Raw genomic sequence first — 23,702 nt, 5'->3', positions numbered from 1 at the left:
ACTATTAGCTTGAAGTAGTTCACAGTTTCAATATTAGTGCTATATTCCTTTCAGTGATGCTATATCTTTACAACACTGGGTTTTTGGTGGTTCCTTTCAGAAAAAAAAAATTACCACGTAAAAATCAATATGGAATAGGAAAGGAAGGTGTGATATATAATTTGATTTTAAGATTTGAGAATCTTGTGTGCACAAAAGGCTCACACATCCCATTAGCAATTGTTGTAATTTAAGAATGAAATAATATTTTCTTTCAATTAATGTTCATTATTTTTTCAGAGGCTAAGTCCTTAGTATATAAGTGCCTGTTAAGTTGTTCAGACCTAAGTACTTAATAAACAAAATTGTTAGGTTATTTTTTGGGAGAAAGCATTGTGCTGACAGCCCCAGTGGAGAATGACACACACATAAGAAGAGTTAGTGCTATACGCGACTGCTTATTGTGGAGTGAGGCTATAGCGGAAGTGTTGATGTCTGTAGGTTGCAGGAGGGATGTGGGAGGGGGGACTGAGAATATGCTCTGAAAAACTGGGATGTGGAGTACCCAGAGCAATGAGAAAAGGGGTCTGTTCTCCCAACTCTACTATCACTGAGGAGTTGGTCACTGAGGCATGTTCACTAAAACTGCAGCAGGTGAGTGATGTCAGCCTCCTGTGGTTGTATGAAATGACCTCAGGGAGAAATAAAAAATGGGAAGAACCAAAACCAGTTAAGCAGAGACATGCAAGATATTTTTAAACAATGTGATATGATAGAAACATAATGTATTAAGATGACCTAATGAAATGTTTATAGCAGCAATGTGCACAATAGCCAAACTATGGAAAGAGCCCAGATGTCCATTGACAGATAAATGGATAAAGAAGATGTGGTATATATATACAATGGAATCTTATTCATTCATCAAAAAAAAAAAAAAGAAATCTTACTATTTGCAATGATGTGGATGGAACTAGAGGGTATTATGCTGAGCAAAATAAGTCAACCAGACAAAGACAACAATCATATGGCTTTACTCATATGTGGAATTTAAGAAACAAAACAGAGGATCGTAGGGGAAGGAAGGGAAAAATAAAATAAGAGGAAAACAGAGAGGGAGACAAACCGTAAGAGACTCTTAACTACAGGAAACAAACTGAGGGTTGCTGGAGGGGAGGTGGGTAGGGGATGCAATAACTGGGTGATGGGCATGAAGGAGGTGATGTAATGAGCACTGGATGCTGTGTGCAACTGATGCATCAATGAACTCTACCTCTGAATCTAGCAATACACTCTATATTGATTAATTGAATTTAAATTTTTAAAAAAAGATGACCTAATGAAACCAGCATCCAACTTATTATTTCAAATGGAAGAATAAACACTTGAGGTCATATCATCCCCAGGCACAGCTGGGCTGCCAGGGAACATGTAGACCCAGGCCCAGGAGGTAGGAATGCTTGTTTATCATTCAAAGGAACATAAAGAAATGCAATCCCACTAGCTTACACACATACAAGTAGTTAGTCTGAACATGTCCAGGCAGCTAGTCAGCAGGATCCTGAACATAGAGGTGCCAGATGCACCTAATGAAATCTCTAACATAAGGACATAGATAGCTTTCAGATTCCAAGTCTTTTGAGGTGGAACCAACCTCTGTGGGACCAGACAGAGAGGCACCAGAAACAAGTATCTGTTAACATGACTTCACGGATCTCTAATTAAGTGTCCACCTTCTCAGAAGACCCCTGCCCCCAAGTTTGCCCTTAAAACCCCTCACTTTTAAGGCATCTCCGAGTTAGGAACTTTTGAGCCTTAGCTCCCAGCTCCCCTGGGTGGTGCCACACCAATACGTGGCCTGTCCTTCTTCACCGCAAAAGCTCTGGGTCAAAGACTGGCTTTTTGTGTTGTTTTGTTTTGTTTTTCTTTTATTGCTAAGGGGGCATGGGGTGGACGAACTCTCCTTTGGTTAGATTACATTAAGGGTCTTCCTCCCATCTCTATGGAAATCAGAAAATCTTAATTTTTGCAAGGGTAACAAATTACACCTTGTGATGCACAAGTATCTGGAGAACTGCTTGCAAGCGCATATATTCCCGATCCCCTTTTAACATCTATAATCCCTTGTAGTGAACAAGCTTCGGAGCAGTTCTTGGGAGCAATCTGAAAGACTGTCTCCTGGGCTACGGTCCTTAGTAAGACAAGGAATAAAGCATTTACTAACCTACTTTGAGTTGGCTTTCTTTCTGACCACAGGTGGAGAACAAAGCATCACAGAGCTGGAAGGCACCAGAATGTTCCTGCAGCAGCTTCTCTGGTCATCTCTTCCTACATGGCCCCCAGGGGCGTAGCAAATCCAATCGTGCCTGAGGGAGTCGGCGCGGGGAAGCTGCCCTGGCGTGTGTAGCCAAAAAGGGAACCCAGAGGTGGAGCTCTGACGTATCCAGACATACAGCTCTGTGGTTTCCAGCGGGTGACCTAGATTCTTTGCATCCATTTTCTAGTGGTCCTTGGGCTACAGAGTAAGAGGCCACAGGCCTGCAAAACCTTCGGAGCTAACCGGCCTACTTCGTAAATTGGTGACGAGATCTCTGTCTGAAATCTCCGTAAACCAAGGCTACATCCGGGGTTTGGCAATAGCCACAGTTTTAGGTTCAGCTGTGTCCCTTTTCAAAAGGTTGGGGACGCTTCTTTGCCTCGAGAGGAACTGATTTATGCCCTGAGGGCACTGTCCCATGTTTGCAGGAGCTCTGTCAAGGCCTCGAAGCCTCAGCCGCGGGTGCCGGCCTGAGCGAGCTCTGGGAAGCGCCATCACACGGCCCCGCCCCACCCCGGGGAGACAGCCGCTGGAGTGGAGGTCCGTGGTGGGGGAGGGAGGGAAGGCGGGAAGGGAGGAGGCCCCTGCTGGGGGCGGGGCTTGGTCAGACCGGAAGCTGAAGGCGCCCAACGCCCAGGAGGCCCAGAGCGCTGTCTAGCTGAGCGTCAGGACTCTGCGGTGAGCGCACCCCCGTTGCAGGAGGGCTTGGGTGAGGGTTGGGGGCGTGGGGTGGTTTGGGGTCGTATGGTTTGGTTTTTAAATACTTAAACCTGATAGAGTGGTATACTTTTCGGGCAGTGTTTATATGGGAAAAAATTATATTTATATTTACAAAACTCACAGTTTAAACAAAAGAATGTGCAGAAAAAGTCTGGAGTTAATCCAAAGTGATGGAAAATCAGAGTTTTGAGCAGACGTCTTGCACAGCCAAAATGTTGGGCATCTAGGATGCTGCAGGTTCCAGGAGGGGCCTCACCGCCTCGTGCACAGTGTGACCCTGTCATTGTGTTCTGGTCCTGAACAAATTTTCCATAGTACCTTTTGTATCGAGGACTTGTTTTGCCTAAAACTGTGCAATGAGAGAGTGTTGAAGAAAATAGTGAAATAGAGCAACCGAGAAAAGCAATTAAATGGAAAAGATGTTACTTTGTACAAAGCCAACTGTTCTTAAAAACAACTTGTTGATGTTTAGTGATCAGAAAGATGTTTTGAACATCTAAATTCTAAAATGATACTTTGATAATTATGAATGGGCAGTTTTACCACTTCGGTTTCTTTTTAGGAAGGTGACAGCATTGTGCCAGAAGCCTTAGTTAGGACTGGCATGCCCAGAGAAGGGTTAGTGTTTTATATAACTGGATATTGTGGAGTCAGGACATAGTTGTTGTGTAGGTGTGTATAATGCGTGGGGTGTGTGAGGTGGGACACACATAGGGATTTTCTCATTTAAAAATAACGCAGTCTGGTAAGCACTTGTGCAATACAATATTCAATTTTAGGAATGGACTATGGTTGTTAAGTAGGAGGTGCTTTTAGTAATTTATTTAATCCTTACGGCAGAGAGGTTGATTAATTTGCCGAGGTCACGCAGCTAGTTAATGGTAGAACCAGAATTTGAACCCAAGTAACCTGGCTCCAGTGTTTGTGCTCTTAACCACAACTCTATGTAGTTTCTAAAGAACACTTTCAAAATGGTCTTATTTTAAATCCTTAAAAGAGACAACAGCCATGACAATGGCTTTCAATATCAAGAATCCAGTATTAGAAGAAAAAAACCTTTTTGCCCTTTTCTGTGTAGGATGTCCTTGTTCTCTCTTCCTCACCAGTGCCATTCCTGCTTCCCCTTTCAAATCAAAACTCTTTAGGGGTAGAACTTCAAAAAGCTTTGGGCATGTGTAAGCAGAGGGGACTTGTGTGCAGTTTCTTGATGATTATCAGCATGTTCATTGTCATTTTTTTTTCAGGGCAATAGATCCTTAGACATAGTAAGGTCTAAAGAAAAACTATTTTAGACTTTACAGGCCATTTGGTCTCTGTCACAAGGATTCAACTTTGCTGTATTTGGGTAAAAGCAGCCCTAGACAATACATAAATGAATGGGACATGGCTGTATTCCAAGGAAACTGTTTACAAAATCAGGTGGCCAGCTGGACTTGGCTTGTGAGCAAGGCTGTAGTTTGCCAACCCCTGATCTAGATCTTTAAGTAATTTCTGTATCATTTTCCTGAATAATGTTAATGTACATCAACTGTATGCTCTGTGTCAGGCACTGGGCAAACACATTAACATGTGGACTCATTCAATACTTACACTAACTCTATGATGTAAGTACTTTTAGAATCCTGTTTTACAGATAAGGAAATCAAAATGTGCAGAGTTTAAGTTACTCACGTATCTCATAGGCAGAGCTGGGGCGTCAGAGACTTTGCTGTAAAATACATTCTGTTAATAGGTCAAAACAAGGTTATCGTTTTGTAAGTATCTCAGTATTATTTTATTTGTATTTCATTACTCATTCTGATACACTTGGAAACTTATCTGTTACTGTTCCAGTTATCCATATTGCCTTTTGAGATCTAGTCTGCGGTTTTTGCTTATGGGCTTGACATTTCTAGCCTGCACCTTTAAATTTAAATAAAAATCCTGATTGCCCATTTTGCATTTGATGCTTAGCATGTAGTCATTAATATTTATATAAGGCTTACAAAACCCTATCTGTTTATGGCTGTGAACATAAAAGATCTAATGACTTTGAAGAACACTTAAGAGCAGTATCCAAGTATTTAGGGATAAGTGCTTTTGGAAACACTCAACAAAACTATAGTGAGAGCTGCAGAGACAAGATTACTTCTCTCTGCAAAAAAGGACTAAAGACAAAAGACCATCCTGGGAACTTGAGGTTTTCTTTTTTTTTTTTTTTCTTTTCAAGTATGCACGTGCCAGCTGAGAAAGCTGGAACAGATCAAATAGAAGGGTGTAATTCCAGGGGCACAACTGACATCCTTTGTGAGACTCTTTGGTCTTTCACCAAAGCATAGTGGCTCTAAATCTGACGTCTGGTGAATCTTACAGACACAATGATATCATTAAGCAAGCAGGCACTAGAAATCATCAGGAAATAATTTTTATACGCAAGAAGATATATGTTCTTTTGAACATAGTGTTTAAACTTAATAAAAAAGGAAAATTTACCATACACTATAAAATATATCTAAAAGGAATAGTCATTCTATTTAGAGTGCAGGGTATTCATAAGAATGTCAGAGTAAAACTTATTTCATGGTAGTTATTTTTTTAACTATGGAAAAGTTTAAACAAAGGCCTCAAGGAATACAACAAACCATGTTATTTTTGTGCCAAACATTCTTGGTTTTAACCTTTAAGTAGTATCTCTGTTTTCCAGTAAAAACAAAAACTAAAGCCCGGAGTATAGAACCCTGCTTAAGGCTTTGTAATAGATCAGGAGAGAGGTGCTGACTGAATCTAGGTTTCTTGAATGTTTTTCAGTTTCTTATATAGTTGGATTAAACAAATAGCTGATAGGGAAAATTAAGTCATTTTAGGCAGAAGTTTCTGGCAGTTTTTCCCTTTGTTATTTTTTTTAATTCATTAGAACAAATAACATTATGGAAGTTTGCTGAGCATTATAACTATTTCAGTTTTTGAATGTATACTGAAGTTATATTATCCTATTCTCCTTATAGCCTAAATATATTTCACTGCAGAAATTGACATTAGATGAAGAAGTCACTTTTGCCTGCTGTCATTAGGTCACTAATACTAATACAATTCTTGTGAACATCAAAATAAAGAATCAGAGAATGTGAGAGATGAAGGGGAGTTTAGAGACTTTCTAGTGTGCAAAGTTTCTTAGCTTCAACAATAGTAGCATTTTGGACTGGATGGTTTTTTGTTTGGTGAAGTACAGTCTTGTGCTTTGTATCCATTTACCCCTGGTCTCTATCCACTTAAATGCTAATAGTCCATCAACCAACAACCCCCCCAACCCTGGCCCAGTTTCAGTTGTGACAATAAAAAATTCTCAATATTTCCAAAGCTACCTGGGGATGGTGGAGTGGTAAAATAATGTCTTACTGATATTTTCTGAATTAAGAAACTTTTCCTCATTTACCTAGTTAGTATCATAGCTAGGTCTAGTGTGTCAGAGGTAAGAGTAAACAAGGAATGCAGTTACGGATGTAATTTAAAGCCTGGCATTAAATAGAATTGACAGACGTAAAACGTTTATTTAGTAAGTTTATTCATGCTTTTATGGTTCTTTCTATTATGTTTAGTTTTTTTTTCTAGGACCTTCAGATTTTGCTATAGTCAGGGGTTGCAAAGTCACTAAACACACTGTTTAATTCAGCTTTTTTTTTTGGCAGCAAGACTTTCTCAATGAAGGAAGCAATGTGTTGATTTACATTCTAGTGCAAGCTCCTATCTCCTCACTATCCTATAGCAAAAAGTTCACAGACAAGCACCAGTCTGTGGTCCTCTGTTTGGTAGTGCTAATATAGATGATCAAGGCTCTAAGGGGGCTCCCTATCCAGGCCCCATTTCTTACCTTGGAGCTTTGTTTTCTGCCTGACATATTCACAAAGCACATCATATTATTAATTGTACTGAATTGATTAGCTGCAAATACTTGTTAATTCTCTAAAAATTTGTATTTGCATCTTTACAAGAATGTTTAGGAAGAGATGTTTTGAGACAGGTAAGTCTTATGGTGGTGTCACTGATTCTTTCAGAAATTGATTAATTCCATAAATATATATATAAATTCCATATATATGTATATACACACACACACACACACACGCACGCACGCACATATCAGAGAGAGAGAGGTAGGCAGGCAAAAGGGGTGGGAGTACTTCCAGCAAGAGTGTTTAGGGGAGAGAAGAGTGTGTGCAGATTCCAAGGCAGGAAGGAATATGGTGGGAATGGGAAGAAGTTTCCTGAAGCTGAGGCTAGAGTTCAAGGGGAAAATGAGGCCTTGGAAGAGTAACAGAAGGCAGATGGTGGAGAGCTAGTAAGATAAATTAAGTAGTTTTGATTTTATCAAAAGGACAATGGAAAGCCAGGGCTGATTTAATAGAGATTTAACAAAGAATATCTATCAGAAAACTGTTTCCATGATCCAAAGGTTTGCAGTTTTTTTGTTGCTTTCATCTTAGAACTGGTCTTAAAAGTGACCTAGGAGAGAAGAACTAAATCATAATTATGAGGATATCAAAGAAGTTATTTTCTAACTATATGAGTGTTTGTGGAACGATGCCAAGCTAAACACTGATCAACATCAGATCGCAATTTTGCACATACAAGAGGTTATTTGGTTCAGAATCTAACAGGCAGGAAAAAGATCTAGGAATGTGACCAGATCTTTTAGGCAGGAGAGAAAAGCAATGGTTTCTAAATTCAACTTAGAAAGCTAGTGGCCACAGTAATTTCTATTAGCATTTGAATAAATAACCTTAGCCCTAACTAGAGCGTGCACATTTGGAAAACAGTCACAGTTTTGGAGAAAGCTGCTGTCAGTTCAGTTTTTGTTCTGCTGATGGAGCAATCTGTTCCTGTTATGGTGCCCTGCTACCTCGATGAAATGGGGAGATTGCAAGCTGTACAATTGGGAAACCAACAAAGTCAAGCTGTCCTGACTTTTTTGGTTTAGCCTTTGAATTGTCAACTGAGCTATAAACTGGGACATGCTTCACACAGGAGGAGGCCCATATTGCTAACCTCCTAACGTAGAATGCTTATTATTTTCCCCCGATTTAATTGAACATATGATTGTTCTATGGAATATGAAGAGAGTATGGCCATTGAATCAGAGGATGACTACAATAATATCTTGGTGCTCTTTGATGTAAAACCAGAGTGTATGTGACAGAGTGGGGGCTGGCAATAACTCCTGTCATTTTTCAGCTTTAAAGAGTAAGTCTGACTGCTTCCTTTTGTACTTCATGTAGATGACCAAGACAATGAGAACATTATTAATAGTAAATTCTAGTTAGTAATTTTCCCTGAAGCTATTGGACAAAATTCTTTTTATATCATGAGCTAATAAATAGGAATCTAGTATATTATGCATGCTGCCTCTCAGACTTTGAAAGCCGGGAAGTTTTTTATTATATGTTAGAAAAAAATACCATTTTCAGGATTATTTTGGGACATGTATATGGTAAAAGTACCATTCAAAATGTTTTAAAATAAATGTTAAATATTTGGCACAATCTTTTGAGATGCTTAGTTAAACACAAGGACTTCTGTGAGTTTTTGCACTAAAATATCAAATTCTTTTCAAATGAAGGTTTGAGGACAATTATTTTGGTCATATTGGCTTTGGTAGTAATTCTATTCATTCAATGTGCTTTATTTCCTGGCTATCTATTTATCTGTGTGAGAGAGAGGGAGTGTATGCGTGTGGGGGGGGAGGGGCAGAGGGAGAGAGAGAATCTTAGGCAGGCTCCATGCCCACCGTGGGGCCCCACGTGGAGCTTGATCTGAGGACCCTGAGATCATGACCCAAGCCAAAATCAAGAGTTGGACGTTTAACTGACTAAGCCAGCCAGGTGCCCCTATTTCCTGCCTTTTAAAATACCTTTAAATGCCTTTTAAATTTGATTCTGAGAAAATTAAAAATGTGTGTGATAGAGATTTTTTCTTTTACTCAAAAAATAAAAAATCTTAGTAATTTTCAACTTAGTTTTGCATTCCAAGTATGGGTTTACATTAAAAAAGATCTTTCAAAACCTGTATGTTTTGTTTTTCTTTTTTTGTGGGGGTTAGCAGGTAATTGTTAGGCTATGACTGGAACTTTAAGCAGTATTGTCATTCTGTCTACATGATTCTTGAAAATAATAGGGGAAATTTCTTCACTGGGAATGGAGCAAAGATGTTGTAAGTATAAAAGTTGCAGGGTGAAAATATATATATATATATATTTTTAAAGGTTTTATTTATTTATTCGACAGAGATAGAGACAGCCAGCGAGAGAGGGAACACAGCAGGGGGAGTGGGAGAGGAAGAAGCAGGCTCATAGCAGAGGAGCCTGATGTGGGGCTCGATCCCAGAACGCCGGGATCACGCCCTGAGCCGAAGGCAGACGCTTAACCGCTGTGCCACCCAGGCGCCCCAGGGTGAAAATATTTTAATGCCATACTTAAAAACTATGTTAAAATAGGAGTGGAGGAATTGGCCATGGTAGAGACATGTCTTTCAAGATTGACAGAGGGCTTAGAAGAGAGCACTGAGGATATCAAAGACTTTTTTTTTTTTTTTTTTGGTGGATAGTGGGTGTCTAGAACTAGCTACATTTTTGGAGGAAAGAGGAATAAGAGTTGGATATGAAGGGGATTTGATTTACCGTTCGTGTTTTTTCACTCTCGCCTCAGTGGATAGTCTTCATATCTTTCCAGCTGTTTCCTTTTAAGAGGAAAATTTCTAATTATTATTTTTTTGGCTCCATAACAGCTATGCACACTAAATATGAATAGTTCGGCAGACTGATAGTAGTTAGGGAATCCGGTAAATAGTTTTCCCCAAACTGAGATATTGGGCAGTCTTCTTTTGATTTCTGTTATTGTGGTGAATTAGTAATATTGATTCTCAGACTCTATCATTATTAAGCATTTCTCCATACAGTTAAATCTAAGTTTTTTTTTTTAAAGATTTATTTATTTAGAGAGAGAGAGTGTGTAGGGGTGGGGAGGGGCAGAGGGAGAAAGACTCTCAAGCAGACTCCCTGCTGAACACTGAGCCCAACGTGGGGCTCAGTCTCAGGACCCTGAGATGATGACCTGAGCTGAAATCAAGAGTTGAATGCTTAACCAACTGAGCCCCTCCATATAGTTAAATCTAATTGCTTTTTAAAATTCTTGTTTAAGATTTCCCACAATAAAGATTTTTTTTAGATTAAAAACATTTTTTAAAGTAATCTGTACATTCAACGTGGGGCTCGAACTCATGACCCTGAGATTAAGAGTTACACACTCTTCTGACTGAGCCAGCCAGGTGCCCCACCCACAGTAAAGATTTTAACGTATTTTTTCCTTCTCTTTCAGTTCTCTCCCAATTTCTCAAGCTTCTCAGTTTTTAATGTGTAGTATGTGCAGTGAGTGCTGAACTAGCCACTTCTGTGCTTTGAACATGATTTTTACCCTTTCTAGACCCTTCTTTACTCATCCAGAAAATAAGGCGATGAACTAAAGCAGTGTATCTCAGTGGGGATTATCATAAATCAGGTTTTGTGCAGGCAGACTCTGAGAGGGAGACTTCAGTGCACAAGATTTACTGGTAGATGTTTGCAAAAGACACTCCTGGGAAGAAGTTAGGATGGCAGGATGGGGCAGAAGGAGAAGCCGAATTGCAGTAGGATGGCCCTGAGGTCTCAGCCACTCCTACAGGGAGCCACAGAGAAAGAAAGGCCCAGTGGAATTGTCCCAAAGGCCCCTGGAAGCAGGCCTTTGCATGCCTTTATCTGCCAGATATCACCTATGGGTTCCTCCTGGAGGTGCAGTAACTTTGAGCAATGCCCAGTGAGGAGCATAGCTGTGAACCATAAGCAGACAGTATTCCCAGCCACTGGGGGATTGGGTTTGAAGAGAGGTTCTGGGCAGAATACCAGCTTCTACTACTATGAGCACTTTGGGCAGGACAATTCTTTGTTATGTGGAATTAGCTCAGGCATTGCAGCCCTATAGCATCCCTGGCCCCACCCACCAGGACTATGAAGCATTCTCCACATTTCCAAACAACCCCTGACACTCTGATTTGAGGATCATAGGAGATCACTAGGCTGAAGCATTGCTCAGTCTACTGCGGATCTAACATTGTTGTTTCTGGACGAGTGAGTATATTTGGGATGAGAGTACCACCTGATCAAAGTTAGAAAAGATCTGACAAAAGAATGAGTGTATTATGCCTCAAATAATGCTGTGCTGGGCCTAGTTGAATATAAACAGTTCTGGGAATTACTGGCTCAAAGGGCATGAAGATTTTAAAGAGTGCTGCTGTGTGTTGCTCTGTGGAGTGGTTGGGCCAATTGATATTCTCCCTAGCTTTCTAGCAATCATAAACTTTTGCTATTTTCTCTCTATTAAGTTGAATCTCTGTAACTTTCGTTGTAGACGGAGTCCAGCAAGATAGGTAAGAAGTGGCAAGATAGGTAAGGAAGCTCGTGTACAGCAAGCTAGGCTACTATGTCTGTTTTTATCCAGGTTTCACTAATGCTTCCAAGAACCCCTCTGATAACATGAGGAGAGCCAGGCAGAAGGGAGCGGAAGATTGCTGGGCCCCTTATCTACAATTAATGTTTAAGAAAAACCAGAACTCTTAAAAGAGATAAGGATTTATGGAGAAGAAAACAGAAATGTTTTAAATACTCACTGTACAATTCAAACTCTCTTGATGGTAAACCTTTATTAGATTAGTTTAATTTAGATTAGTTTAGATTAACAGGTTTGATTAGTTCAACGCTGTCTTTTGAATATCTATTTTGAGTTTAAAAAGAAATATCTGTGGTTAGCCTCATCTTGTTCCCAAGGGGCCAGCTGGTGCTGGGTTTGGCAGCTTCTTTGGAGAAAGACTCAATGAGTGTGGAGACTAAAATAACAAATTTGTTTTGATATTGAGTGATTCCAGAACACGATTTGGGACTTTAAAATTAATTGCAGAGGTATCCAGCTATTATCTGTGAACAGAAAACCTATTGTTTTCCACATTTATACACAATTCTTGATGTGGTCAATTTTAGGATCCTTTATTTTCCCCGTTTATTTTTATTTTCTGTAATTATAGTTCATCCAGTAAATAATTAATTTTCCCTCATATTTTAGTGTGTCAGCAGATAATGATGCTTTCTACATTGGTAGAACACGAGTCAGCCGCCAGTCAACAGCATATGGTGGCCACCAACACTGAGTGACCCATGTCACTTGAAAAACAAGTTGCTGTGTGAAGAAACTTATAATTTTACTTTGGAAAAAACCTAAAATTATAAGGGCTAGGTTAAGTATTTTGTATTAACTGCGTCCCTTGATTTTATATTTTTATAAGTGACTAGTCAATTATTCTAAATGTAAAAAATACTAGGAAGGTAGGTGTATTTTGCTATAATAGCACCCCCCCCCCAGTATTCTGCTATAAAAACAGATTGGTTTTCTGTAATTAATGTTTCTGGGTCTATTAAAATAGGTTGATATTTTGATCTAGGTTCTTTCATTGTAAGAAGCTTAAATAATTATTACAAGGTCAAAACACATTTATTAAAGACAAATCAGGAACTCTGGAAACAAAAGGAAGAAAACAAAATACATTCATAATCCAATCATTTATAGACAACCATGCTTATATAAACCTTGGTTTATATTCTTCCAAGCTCTTTTCTTCTTTTTGGTTACACAGTTCCAGACTTTAAAAAAATGTATTTAGTTACATATAAAATGTATTATATTATTAATAATTATTTCCTAGTCTACTTTAATTAAGTCTGTCACGAACAAATTTCTAAATTTGGATCCACTTTATTTTCTAAACAAATGAATGACATTTCATACTATGGAAACACTATAATTTGACCAATAAATTGAAGGACATTTATGTTGTTTTAAATATGCCATTTTTGGTAGAGCATGATGATGATAATTAACAATACTGTATTATATACTTGAAAATTTTTAAAGGAATAGATCTTAATGTTGTCACAGCACACACACACACACACACGAGAATTACAATTATGTAAAGGAATAAAGATGGAGATGTTAACTAATCTTATTGTGGTAATCATTTTGCAATATATACATGTATGTAATCATCATACTGAACATCTCCAACTTACGTATGTGATATGTCAATATCTCAGTAAAGCTGGGAACAAATTAAATTTAAAAAGCCATTGTTTTAAGTAATTCTTCAGAAATATCTTTGTATATAATTCATTGAATGCTTGTTAGAGTAGTTCCTTAGAAACGGTCCTAGCAGAATTGCCACTTTTTTTTTTTTAAAGATTTTATTTATTTATTTGAGAGAGAGAGACAGCCAGCGAGAGAGGGAACACAAGCAGGGGGAGTGGGAGAAGAAGAAGCAGGCTCCCAGCGGAAGAGCCTGATGTGGGGCTCGATCCCAGAACTCCGGGATCACGCCCTGAGCCGAAGGCAGACACTTAACGACTGAGCCACCCAGGCGCCCCTGCCACGTTTGAAGGCATGCACATTTTTGAATTTGATACAGATTGCCAGATTTCTTTCCAGAAAGGTTGTACAAATTTACATGCCCATTATCAGCCTATAACCTTCCCCATCAACACTGTGCATTGACTATCTTATTGACTTTTTACAGATAGGTGATTATCAGCTTATTGTTTTATTTACTTATTTATTTTTATTATTTATTTATTTAAAGATTTTATTTACTTATTTGACAGAGAGACAGCCAGCGAGAGAGGGAACACAGGCAGGAGGAGAGGGAGAGGAAGAAGCAGGCTCCCAGCAGGGGAGCCTGATGCAGGGCTGGGTCTCAGAATGCTGGGATCATGCCATGAGCCAAAGGCAGATGCTTAATGACTGAGCCACCCAGGCACCCCAGCTTATTGTTTTAATCATTATGTTTTGATCATTAGTGAGATTGAATATCTTTTCTTTTAGTTATTGGTCATTTGCTTTTCTTGCATGAATTATCTCTTTATGTCTTTAAGTTTTAAACTATAGTGTTCATCTTTTTAAATAGATTTAAAGTACTCTATTGGTTAAGGATATTAATCCTTTGTCATGTGTACTACAAATATTTTCCCCAATAATTTCTCTTTGTTTTTAAATTTTGTTTATGGTGTATTTTCTTGAACAGAAATTGTAATTTTTACATGTAAAAAAATTTTTTTTTAGAGAGGGAGAAGGAGAGGGAGTAGGGAGGTGCAGGGGGAGAGGGAGAAAGAGAATCTTAAGCAGGCTCCATGCCCAGTGTAGAGCCTGACGCAGGGCTGGATCTTACAACCCTGAAATCATGACCTGAGCTGAAATCAGCAGTTGGGCGCTTAACCTACTGAGCCACCCACGCACCCCTGCATGTAAAATCTTTTCATATTTTCCTTTATGATTTCTCAATTTCAGTACATGCTAGAAAGAACAGTCTCAAGATAAAAATATTGTAGTTTTGATTATTTAAAATTTTTTTTCTAAGATTTTATTTTTAAGTAATTTCTATACTCAACATGGGGCCCAGGTTCACAACCCAGAGGTCGAGTTGCAGGCTCCACTGACTGAGCCAGCCAGGCACTACAATATTGTAGTTTTTAAAATATGCTATTGGATTTAACACATAAAACTTTATTGCTTCTGGAATTTATTTTTGTGTATTATGGTGTGAGATAGTATTTCTTTTTTTTCTAAATAGAGGGTAATTGTCACAGTTATATTTGTTTTATAATTCATTCTTTCCTACTTATTTGAAATTATCCTTTTATCTTCCACTTAGTTCCCCACTATGTGTAAATATACCTAGATTTTCTGTTCTCCTCCATTTTATGTTTACAATAGAATAAGAGAAGATTTGATCACTTCCATCTCTTACGAGAATGAGTCTAGTGCTTCATTATTAAGGATATTTGTTTTTGTGTTTATTTGAAAATGTTTTGATCATGTTGAAGGAATTTCTATCTTTAATAAAAGCTTAAACAGTGTATCATTGTATATGTCAATTTTTCTTGAAATGCATTTTTCAGTATCTATTGGAATGACCCGATTGTTATTCTTATTCAGTCTTGCACTAAAATGATTTTTATCCATAGATAGCCTACTGTTCCACCTTTTTTGCACTCTTAGTATAAAGACTACATGTTTTTGATGTTATTTGTAAGTAAGTTGCTGGATATAATTTTTTTCTTTTTTTAAAAATATTTTATTTATTTACTTGAGAGACAGGGAGAGAAAGAGAGCATGAGCAGGGGGAGGGGCAGAGGGAAAGGGAGAAGCAGGCTCCCTGCTAAGCAGGCCCATGTGGGACTGGATCCCAGGACCTGAGATCATGACCTGAGCTGAGGGCAGGTGCTTAACCACCTGAGCCATCCAGGCGCCCCTGGATATGAATTTTTAGTATTTTACATAAGAGGCCTGTGTTTATATTTCTTTTCTTTTCTTCTCTTTTCTTTTTTTTTTTTTTAAAGATTTTATTTATTTATTAGAGAGAGAAGCAGCCAGTGAAAGAGGGAACACAAGCAGGGGGAGTGGGAGAGGAAGAAGCAGGCTCCCAGCAGAGGAGCCTGATGTGGGGCTCAATCCCAGGACTCTGGGATCACGCCCTGAGCCAAAGGCAGACGCTTAATGACTGAGCCACCCAGGTGCCCCCTGTGTTTATATTTATAAGCACAACTGACACACTGTTTTCTGCCTTTGTCATCTTTTTGTTAGGTTTTGATACCAAGTTTTTTTTTTAAGATTTTATTTATTTATTTGAGAGAGAGAGAGAGAGCAGGAGCGGGGTGGAAGGATAGAGGGAGAGGGAGATGCAGACTCCCTGCTGAGCAGGGAGCCCGATGCTGGACTCCATCCCAGGACCCTGGGATCATGACCTGAGCCAAAGGCAGATGCTTAACTGACTGAGCCACCCAGGTGCCCCCCAAGTTTATCCCTGACTCAGAAAATAAATTTACATACCTTTTTTCTTTTTTCTATAATCTGGAATTTTTGAAATAATATCTTAATTATATCTTTCTTGAAAAATTGAAATAATTAATGCAAGAAAGTGCTGGTCTGACAGTTTTTTGAATCTAGGTCTGTGACAACTTCCTCATCTTTTCCCCATGGTTTTAGTTTTGTTTTTTTTTTCTCTTTTATGTGGCCAATTTTAGTAATGTGCATTTTCCTGTAAGAATATCCCCAGGTTTTCAAATTTTTAGCATGGTAGTGTTCAAAATAGTCTCTTAAACTTTTTTTTCAAAATCTTTGTGTTTCTGACTCCTTACCTTTCTGGGTCAGCAGACAGCATGTTAATAGATGAGAGTATGGACGTAGGGGCCACACTGCTTGGACTTGAATCCTAGCTTCTCTGTTTATAAGCTGTGTGACCTCAGGTAAATTACTTTATTTCTCCTGCCTCTCCAACTATAAAATGGTGAAAAAAGTGGTTCCTACCTCATAGGGTTGTGGTAAAGATGAAATGAGGCAATATATGTGAAAAGTGCTTTAGAATGGTGGCATTTATCAACACTCCATAAACGTTTATATTATTATTATTACTTATCCCTAATTTTGTGGATATTCCCTTTCTCCCTTAAAAATATTAGACTAGCTGGTGGTTTATCTATTATATTTGTTTTATCTTATTGTCTTCCATTTTACCTTCTACCCTGATTTCCTCTCATTTTTGTCCTTTTACCATATATGTCTTTATAAATTACTGCAAATGTAACAAAGCATTTGATAAGTATAGTTTAAAATGCTTAAAAATTTGATAACAAATACTTATTGCTTTTGAAGAAATTATAAAGATATATACAGAATACGTTTGCAGCAGGTATAGTTAGGAGATCCTAGATGCCAAGCCAGTATTCTTTTGCAGAATCCCAGATGCCAGAGTTCAGACTGTGAGGAAATCCTCTGGCTGGACAATTTTAAGGAGGTAGAGTTCTTCTTGACCTGACAAAGTCTATCCATCTCCTGTCCCTTCTGCCAAGTCTGCCACTGCTATTGAACAGCACTTAGGGGTGCCTATTATACCTAGAGGAGAGGGTCTACCACCACTCAGCAGAAGGCCAAGGTAAAGCAAGCTCAGAGGAAGCTTTCTGATATGACTCTTATTCCGGCGCATTCTCTCCACCTTGACTTTCTGCAAACTGGGAGGTATTAGGCCTGGACTCTTGATGGCATTTGCAGTGATCCTGAGAATAGATCTGTATATATTTTCCTCCTTCCCCTCCAGTACCTCTATTTTGCCAGTCTCCCTCGTGTTTGTCCCAAAAAAATTTCCTATCCAAGGGCTCGCCAATTTTGAGAAGGCCTTCCCTCTCCAAGAAAGGTCCTGTTATTGCGATAGAACCCCAAATTCTATTTTATTACAGTAATACACAGATTGCAGGATTACCAAAGAAGCCACAGTGATTCCCTCTTTTTTATCTGCTAGTCAATGCAATGCCAAGTAGAGTATATACGCTAACTGTATTGGGCCTGGGCTCTGATGTCATTTACAGTGATCTTGAGTCACCCAGAGCAGTGTGCCTTCCTCTGCGACAAGGTAGATGATGGTGGGGTTTTCTTTCCCTTTCTGCTAACTTTCTGCAGACCCTACAGGTCTATCATACCAAGGAATGGGGTTTAGCAAAGTAGGAATTATGGTCTCTTTTATAAAAAACGTTTCCTACCAGCAGAAATTATGGTCTCAGGGGACATCTAGACAGAAATTTCTTACCTTATTTGAGACACTGTAGAATGAGAGTGGAGACAGTGGGGCAGAGAAAAAGGAAAAAACCCCAACCACATAAGGATGTGTTATTAAGGTCGCTGCTATAGGCAGTGGGGGCACTCTTCCATCTGAACCTCTGAGAAGGGTGCAGAGTGCTTCCTAAGAATAGGAGACTGGGGCAGAATCCATGGGCTTCCGTTACCCACTGGTTGAGAGCTAACCTCCAGGGTGTTGACTCCTCTCCACTCATGAGTGTGTCTGAATCCCCCTGTTCAGGGCAAACTGTCTGGACTTTTTCACTTTCTGCTTTTGCTTCTGGTTTTCTAATTCATACCCAAGTGTATTTATTCCTGATTTGTGAGCTTTGCCTGGGGTTTCCAGACATTGTGGTTGCTCTTCCTGCTGAAGTGAAAATTGGCTTTTTCAGCTTTAATTCTTTCCATTCTCAGATATTATGGGAAACGAACAAAAACAATTTCAAATATTGTCTTGGTGTTGTATACTTGCTTTGGCCATCCCACTTATTCAAGCTTGACTCTCCTGGAACCTAATTCTGCTGTTCATCTTTACTTCCTTGCTAAAACTTTGGTCTTATCCTAAACCCCTGCTTGGAGACTCAGATAATGATCCAGTGAGGGAAAGTAAGGTGCTAAAGGGAAGGTGTGTCTAGAAGAATGGTTAGCCCCACCTTGCAAGCTCTTTATGGGAAGCCAGCATTCAGGACTCATTATGAATAAAATCCACTGTATGCCCACTGATGCTTACTCTTGGGCTTGCTTTTGTTTCTAGTACATCTCTAGGTTCCATGCCTCCAATTTGCTGCCTGTAACCTTGGCAAGTTCTTAAATTTTTTTGACCTTTAGTTCCTGCAGCTGTAAAATGAGAATACTAATAGGTAATGATAAAACCACCTTAACTGGATTCTTCTGGCTGGCATATTAGCTACTAGTGTTGGAATCTTGAGTTTTCCAATAGATTCATTTCCTACCCAGCAGTCAGAAAAGCTCCATGGCGGTTGCTCTCTGGGCCCTCATCAGAACTTAGGGCCAGCAAGGCTTGTAGGACCCAATATGCTGGCTCCTGCCCACCTTCTGTCTTTGCTTTTTGTCTTTTGACACAGAGATCCATAATTAACTTTGTAGAGCGTTAATAACACTGTACACTTTCTTACATTACACATGTTTAGAGTGAGTTAATAACACCGTACACTTTCTTACATTACACATGTTTAGAGTGTTTACATATATTGGCCCATATAATCCTTCGGAAAGATAGATTTTATAATCTCTATTTTATAGCTTAAGACCAAAATCAAAATTAAAATGAAACAAACAACAGCAAAATCCAGTGTCTCTGAGTGATTACAAGCTAGCCTGATATTATGCGTCCAGCAAGAATTCCAATCAGGGTTCCAATTCAGGCTTTCAGTTTTAAGCAACTCTTCCAATAGTGTGGCTCTTCATTTTATCCTCCAGATACTTGGTCTATTGTCCTAAGACAAAAAGCAAACAAAACGAAACACAACAAAAACCTCTCTATTTAAAGATTTTTTTTTTTTTTTTTTAAAAGCTCATCATTTCTGTTTTCTCTCATTCTAAGCTTAGAAGCCAAGGTGCAAGTTTGGTAAATATATTACCTTGATTTGTTGCCCAATATTGTAACAACTTATTCCCTGTTTCCTCCATCTTGTGTTCTTGAAGGGATTTGCTATACTTTTGATTAATCTCTGAAAAGCCTAGAAAGATATCAGCATCTCTTAACCACTTTCTCTCTCTTAGAAACATTTGTGGCAGCCAGGCCTTTCTCCACTTGTGGAGATCAAAATAAAACTACTTAAAGAATGGAATGCTTGAAAGCTTCTCTGACTTTATTTCAACCTTGATGACATTCTTGTTTGCTTTATTACCAGTTTGGTGTGGGGAATTCAACTAAAAGAAACTGCCAGATGTAAGAGAGATAGTAATTGCTGAAAAAGTGAAAGTTTGGGGGCTTCTGCATTTGGACTAACTCAAACTACTAGCCAGCCTTTCATTTTCAGAAACATTCCAAGGAATTTAAGTCCTGCTTTTCTGCAGTGTTCTTATCCACTGTTCTATTTTTCAGGTAGCACATGTTTATAGTTTTTATACTGAGTTCTTATGTAAAAAAGAAATCAGATGAACACATGCATGTTCTTCATTCATAAATCCCCAAATCCTGAAATCTTTTTTACAGTGTGCCCGGTGTGACATAATAGTGAAAAGTTACAAGTCAGTGTTGGTGGTGAGTTATGACCAAGGTCACGGAAAACACATTGCTTTTTCTAGTGGTTGCATGATTATCAGGTCTCTGATGATAAATCTGCATCCACTGGAAATGCAGTTAACTTACCTTGGTGATTTTGATTTATTAGCCTTGCAATGGACAAGGTTGCCCATTTGTTAGTGCTTGTTTTATATTTGAATAGCTTGGAAGCATATAAATTCGAGGCATAGCTTAAAGTTTGTCTAGTATTTCATATTTTATAGAAAGCATCTGATCAGAGGACTTCAACTTCTGTTATTTCTATTGTCACACTATTCAGTTTTTAATATAGTGAGGACATTTGATTTGCATTTTAGAGCATCTTTCTTTGTGATCAATGCTGAAGTTTCTAAGAACTGGCAGAACTCTAAGAAAAGCATGAGAATCATAGATGAATAACCAACTTCATTTGGAGAGTAAAAGTTAAGTGGCTTAAAGGGAGGACATTGAAAAACTAGTGATTGGTAAGATGTATTCTATTTGAGCTTCTCTTTGAGCCTTTTGTTAAAAACAGACATAACTGTGAGGGCTTTTATTAAAAATTATATTTAATTTTAATTATACAGAAGAATCTTCTAGCATTGGTCTGGAAAGGCATAAATAAGATTCTTGACTGAATGAAAGGATGTGACTAGAATGAGCACTTATGATATGGGCTTTGAGTGCCAAAATGTAGAATAAATTCCAGGGCTAACCTGACCGTAGAAGGAGTTACGTGTCAGCCCAAGTTCTCCTTTCTCCTTCCTTATTGCAACCCGAGGCATAACACCTACTAGGAGCTTTTAGCTGGGTTTCTCAGCCTCCACAGAATAGTCATTTGCGGCTGCATAATTATGGGGGCAGGGGAGTCGTCCTGTGCATGGTAGCTCTCTAGATGTTGGTTGCACTACACCTGATTGTGATAACCAACGATGTCTCCAGCCATTGCCAAATGTTTCCCCACCCTGGGAGTAAAACTCACCCCTGACTGAGGACTGCTGTTTGATGTTCATGTTGCAGGAAAGAGAGAAAAATGACCCTCAAGAAGGTATCCATCTCGAGTCCATTGGGGTGTGTATTAAAATAAGATGCAAATCACAGTATTTAAACCATTTGCTATTAAATAGCACAGTCAGGTTGAGCTAACCGTTATAACCCGAGTGTTATTTAAATATTCTAGATCTGGCAACTGTGTAACATTTGATAGTTTTGCATTTGTTGTTGCATTTGAATACAACATGGAGAATGATCAAATTTTTTGATGTGATTTAATACTTGACGTTTATAAATACTGAAGTTTTAATCATCATGGACAACTGTAATTTTATACTATTACATGATGTTAAATATTTTAAGAAATGAAAAATAAGGAATGTTCATCCTTCAGTTAACTTTTATTGATTCTTTTAAATCTTACTTGTTGAAAGTGGAGTCTTCCTTCTGTGAGGCACTTTACTCTTTTCTGTGGTCAGATTTGGTATTCTTCACCAAGGAAGTTAGCCTGTATTCTTGTCTGGAACAGAAGGGATCACCTTGATATAAGTAGTTCTATAGTAACAGCCAATTATCATCTAGTACATCACAAGGAAATACTCTGATTCTAGAATTCTTTGAGTGTCTAATCAAGGCAGACATATGGGAGAAGTTGGAAATAACCACAGGATTGTCAGGATCTAGAAAACTGTCTCAGTTATTCATGACTTATTTGGAATTGGTTTTAAACAAAATTTTAAAGTTGGATAGTTACAGATTAAAAGAAGAATAAAGGAAGAATATAGGGATTGGGTACTATCAAGCAACTGAGATCATTATTACATTGGGGCAGTGTTTGGTTCTATATGTTTCATTGGAGCTAAGGCAAAAGGTAAGTAGTTAAGCAATATCAGTTAGGGTAAGTAGTATTAATTATTTATTTTTTAAAAAAAGCTTTTAAATTATTCTGCAAGGTACTTTTTTTTATTTTTTATTTTTTCGTCACGGAAATTTGTCCAAAGAAATACATTCTTTTAGGATTTGACAAAATTATATTGATAGAGTTTTTTTCTTAGAGATGTTGAGATATATGGAAAAATGGAAAATGGAAAATGGAAAAATGTTGTCAGGTAGCTCTCAGAGTTTTGTGCCTTATAGGAAGGAAAGCAAATAGCCTCAGAAGGAAAAAAATTTAAGTGGAGCCTACTAATATACCACATTGTGTATGAAGATAATTAAGGCCTCTGGCCAATGTCTGATTTTAGGTAGCATTGCATCTTCATGCCAGCTCAGTTATAAACTATATCCCCATGTAGCCTTGTGAGTTGATTCACTTATTTGGGGTACTTAAAAATTTTCACTTAAAAGTTGAAGAATTTTACCAAATTAAATACATTTAGTGTTAATTCTGAGCTGTTACAACTGTTGTCAACAGAGAGCAATACTCCTTTGAGAAAATAAAATTATGCCATTTTTCAAAGAATAGGACACTGTTGTTTTTGTTGCTTTCCTTTAAAAGTCAGTTCCATCACTAAACAATCCATGTTGTTTAGATATGGACTTTTCAAGTGTACTTGGACACAGACATATTTAATCTCTAGATATATTTGTACTGAATGAGGCATGAGAAAAATCCCAGATTTTAACTGTAATAATGTGATACAGATTTTAAAGTGGTAATATATAGGATCTATGTGAACATTATACTTTTTTTTTTTTTTACTATTGATGTTATCTGTCCATTGGATCAAATTCTAATGATAGACCAACAAGATAGATCAGAGAACTTATTCAGAGAAATTATTCTCAACTGTTCCTAAGTGAAGTGGAACAGAGGCGAATAGTGATTGTTAGAATCACCAGAGTAATCTTAATTCCAGACCCCTGGTTGGTATTTGTGATTTGCTATGAAAAAATCTGCCCTAGAGTTCTGAAAATGTACTCAAACATGTTATGTTTACACTTTTGAAGTGATAAAGTATAAAGACATCACTTTGTCCATCCTTAGTGATTTACCCTATTGACTTAAGGCAATTAGCTTGATATAGAGATTGGGTGGTTCTTTTAGAACAGGTTGTGAATACAGTTCTGGTGATAAGAGATCATCATTTTCTAGAGCTGTTTCCAGTACAACATAGCCAATTGTATGTTTTCAAGGGGAGGAAGTTATAGGCTTCTACTGTGATTTATAATATGGAAATATCAGCATAAATTCTTTTGGAGTGAAATTATGTGATCATTAGCTGATGGAAATTTGCTCTTCACTATTTCCTCTTGGAATGTCTTGCAGTTTTTAAACATAATTCTCTGTATTTGAGAAGTTTGGGTAGTGTGCAAAACGTTTTATACTGATGAGCATTAAAGAACCTAGGACCCAGGCTCTGTTTGATTTTCTGTATCTTAAGCTTATCCAGAGTCTCCTGCTTATTTTTAGAAATGTGGAGGAATTCAGAAGATTCTTTTCAACTGCCTCAAACAATTTAGGCAACTCTTTCATGAAGCCCTAGATCCCAGCATGTTCCTAATGAATCGCAGATTTCCAGTTTTTGGGATGTTTGTAATGAAGCTTTGGGGTTCTAAATGGGTCAGAGCAGATTTCGTACTTTGTCACGTTGTGAGAAATTCTAAGAGGCAATCTGTGCTAAAGACTCCGGAATAATAATTTTGCCACCTGCTGGTTTCTTTGTTTTTCTAGGGAGAGGACTAACCAATGAGAGTTCTTTAAAGGTATTCCTTATTGAGAGATGGGTCAGTTTGCTCCAGCTCAGTATAAAGA

Source organism: Ursus arctos, unplaced genomic scaffold (genome assembly GCF_023065955.2).
Source record: "Ursus arctos isolate Adak ecotype North America unplaced genomic scaffold, UrsArc2.0 scaffold_11, whole genome shotgun sequence".
NCBI lineage: Eukaryota > Metazoa > Chordata > Mammalia > Carnivora > Ursidae > Ursus > Ursus arctos.
Note: the sequence above shows the minus strand (reverse complement) of the source record.